Here is a 3,138-nt window from a genome sequence, read left to right on the forward strand (position 1 = left end):
ATTGCCATAGAAGTGTCATATGTATGACAGGAAAAAAATTCGTTCGGCCCAAAATGTCACGGATGTGTCTTTTTTTGTAGTGAGTAGATGACTATAACTTGCAAGATCGGATCTAGAACATGGATATAATGGTGATAACATAAACGGTTCAGATCTGAATTCATGACACCCGGGCCCAAAGTGACAAGCATTAAGCATGACAAAGTCATAGCAACATCAATCTCAGAACATAATGGGTACTAGGGATCAAGCCCTGATAAAACTAGCTCGATTACATGATGAGTCTCATCCAACTCCTCACCGACCAGCGAGCCTTCGAAGGAATTACTCACTCCCGGTGGGGAGCATCATGGAATTGGCGGTTAAGAAGGGTTGGTGATGACGAAGATCCCCCTCTCCAGCGCCCCAAACGGACTCCAGATCTGGCCTCCTGATGAAGAACAGGAGCTGACGGTGGCTCCGTCTCGTGGATCGCGATAATTCTTTCTTCCTGATTTTTTCTAGAGAAATAGGATTTTATAGCGTTGGTTTCAGGGTCTGCAGGGCCACCAGGTGGGGACAACCCACCTGGGCGCACCAGGAGGGGGGCGCCCTGGTGGGTTGTGCCCACCCAGGTGCGCCGTCTGGTGGATCTTGGCTCTAGAAATTCTCTTTATTGATATGAAAATTCCTCGCAAAGTTTTGTTCCATTCCGAGAACTTTTATTTCTGCACAAAAACAACACAATTGTAGTTCTATTGAAAACAGCGTCAGTCCGGGGTTAGTTTCATTCAAATCATGCAAATTAGAGACCAAACAAGAGGAAAAGCGTTAGGAAAAGTAGATATGTTGGAGATGTATCAACTCCCCCAAGCTTAAACCTTTGCTTGTCCTCAAGCAATTCAGTTGATAAACTAAAAAGGAAAAAGGAAAACATTTACAAACTCTTTTACTCTTGTTTGCATAAATAAGCTTAAACAATACCCAGGTTTTCAGCCAACATTATAACTAACCATGCCAACAATAACTCTTAAAAGTTATATTAACTCATATCAATAACATAATCAACTAGCAAGTGGTAATAAAATATCTCAAATGGCAACACGTTGTCAAAACAACCATGATATAATATGGCAATAGTGGTATCTCGCTAGCCCTTTCTGAGACCGCAAAACATAAATGCAGAGCACGTCCAAAGTTCAAGCAGCGACTAAACATTGTAATTCATGGTTGAAAAGATCCAGTCTTGATGCACCCAACATTAACTACACACAATGCATAAGCATGATGGCAGTGCTCTCTGATTCTGGCGCTTATTTTAGAAGGTGATGACACAACATAAAAGTAAATAGATAGTCCCTTCGCAGAGGGAAGAAGTGATTTGCAGAGGTGCCAGAGCACAAGTTTTTAAACAGACGTAAATGATATTTTGAGACATGCACCCTTCTCATTTACTTCACGACCATCAGTTATCAATATCTTCCATGCTAAGCACGCTAGTGGTGGTTCCCAAGCGATAAAAGTAAAGGTTTTAACTACATTAGGAGTTTTTGTTTGATTTTTTGCAAGCTTTTTTTTGTTTGCAGTTTGGGACTGGGCATCCCTATTACCGCCCTTTTCTCGTGCGATGGCGAGTGAATAAACACTCGACCTGAGAATAACCCGCTTAGCATGGAAGATACCGACCACCTCCTGTCATTCCATGAATGATCCAGGCACACAAAAAGGATATTTATTAGAAGTTTTTAGAGGTGGCATATGCAAATTTACTTAGGACGGTAGGGTAATACCGCATATAAGTAGGTATGGTGGACTCATCTGGAATAACTTTGGCTTCAAGGTTTTTGATGTACAAGCAGAATTCCCACTAAGTACAGGTGAAGGATAGCAATTAGATCGATAAGCGACCAACTAGAGAGCAACAACGGTCATGAACATGCATTATGTATAAGTAACATTGGACACTAGCATGAGTAGGATACGAACACCATGAACATAAATATCATAGAGGCTATGTTGGTTTTGATTCAACTACATGCATGAACATGTGCCAAGTCAAGCCACTCGAACATTCAGAGGAGGATACCATATCATCATACTACATCACAATCATTTTAACGCAATGTTGATATCCAAGATAAATCATTATCCACTCTTAGCTACTTATGCATGGCATGAGAAACTATAATCTCTAATTCTCATTGCAAACACGTTTAAGCATAATGGGCTAAATCATGGATACTAGGTTAAACATATTTACACAAACAGAACAAGTCGATTTCATACCAGTTTCTCTCTGCCACGGCCAGTTCATCGAATATCGTCATTATTGCCTTTCACTTGCATGACCGAACGATATGAAAATAATAATAGTGCAAGAGTGTTGTGGACTAAGCTGGAATCTGCAAACATTTTATTCAATAGGAGAAGACAAGGTAGAATGGGCTCTTTATTAGATCAAAAATTATTCATATAAGAGCCATTCAACATTTTCATCGTGGACTTCTCCTTGATATGACTCGAATAAAAAGAAAACAAGTTTAGAGAAACACATAGAAATATTTTTGGAGTTTTTTGTTTTCTTGAACAAGCAAATAAAAGGGAAAAGCAAAAATGAGAAAAACTATTTACACGGGAAGCTCCCAACAAGCAAAAGAAGAACAGGGAAATCTTTTTGGGTTTTCTTTTTAGTGGTACAGCTAAACATGCATAGAAAGTAAACTAACTACAACTAATTTTTTGTTTTTCTAAGGTTTTTCAAACACACAAGAAGAAAGCAAGAAAATAAATTTAACATGGATGATACAATGAAAATGTGTGGATACCGACAATTGGAATGAGATGTGTAAACATGAACGTAATGTCGGTGAGAAACATGTACTGCCCCAAGCTTAGGCTTTTGTCCTAACTTGGTAAGCAGTCAGTAGCCTGGATAGTTATCGAGGTGCTGAGGAGCGGGAATCCACTGACCCCACTGCTGAGGCTCTTCCTCTGCTGCAGCCTGATCGTTCTGGTAGGCGATGATATTCGTAGGCATAATCCTATATCCACCCCTGGCAATAGGACCAAACAAAGCAGGAGCAGGCAATGGAATAATATCAGAGTCCTCACACTAAAAATCAGGTTATATGGAATAGGGATGTCAGGAGAATTGTTATC

The sequence above is a fragment of the Triticum dicoccoides genome, chromosome 6A (genome assembly GCF_002162155.2).
Source record: "Triticum dicoccoides isolate Atlit2015 ecotype Zavitan chromosome 6A, WEW_v2.0, whole genome shotgun sequence".
NCBI lineage: Eukaryota > Viridiplantae > Streptophyta > Magnoliopsida > Poales > Poaceae > Triticum > Triticum dicoccoides.